Consider the following 790-nt stretch of genomic DNA (forward strand, 5'->3'; position numbering starts at 1 on the left):
TCCTGGCCTCCCGCCATCCGAGCGCCCAAGTTCCTTCTTTTCCGGGCCCATCATGAATAGAGGCAGCACACCCAGCATGGCGATTAGCAGTCCAGCCTCCAGGTCCGAATCCCCGTTCGGCCACTGCCTGGCTGGAGGACTGCTGGCTGTTTAACCTCCCTCTGCCTCAGGCCCTCATATGCAGAGCAGAGATAATGACAGTCCTTCCCTTACTGTTGGTATGAGGACTGAGTGAGTCCGCACGAAGCCTGAGAACCTGAGAACGGTGACTGCGCATTCTCAGCACGTGGCAAATGCTACGTCATTGTCACGGTGTTGCTGCTACTGCATGTTCCCTGGTGCACTGTGCGCTCCCTGAGGATGGGCGGGCAGCGCCCTGGCCAATGTGTTCGATGTGCATATGGCCGCTACCTACCACCGGATCACATGAGACCACTCCCAAAACTCAGGGCCACTCTGGGAAAATATATCTGGGGAGCGAAGGGAGCCCCCAAATGCTGCCATTGAAAACTGAACTTGTGTTGGAAGTAGAAGACTCATTGAATGTGCTTTACGTCCAGCAGGGAGTCCCAGCCACGCCAGAGAACACCGCCATTGGAGACCTACTGTCGCCACGCATGGCAAAGGCACCCAGCATCCATCGCCAGACCCAGGGCTTCAGACGACATGGCTCTGTGCACCAGGCCTGGGCTAAGAGATCTGATTCTGCAGCTACAATCCGAAACCTGTGGAGGCCAACACCTGAAACGCTCGGGGCTGGCCAGCGTCCCATGGGCTCCCTTCCCGTCAC

Source organism: Pteropus vampyrus, unplaced genomic scaffold (assembly GCF_000151845.1).
Source record: "Pteropus vampyrus isolate Shadow unplaced genomic scaffold, Pvam_2.0 Scaffold4449, whole genome shotgun sequence".
Taxonomy (NCBI): Eukaryota; Metazoa; Chordata; class Mammalia; order Chiroptera; family Pteropodidae; genus Pteropus; species Pteropus vampyrus.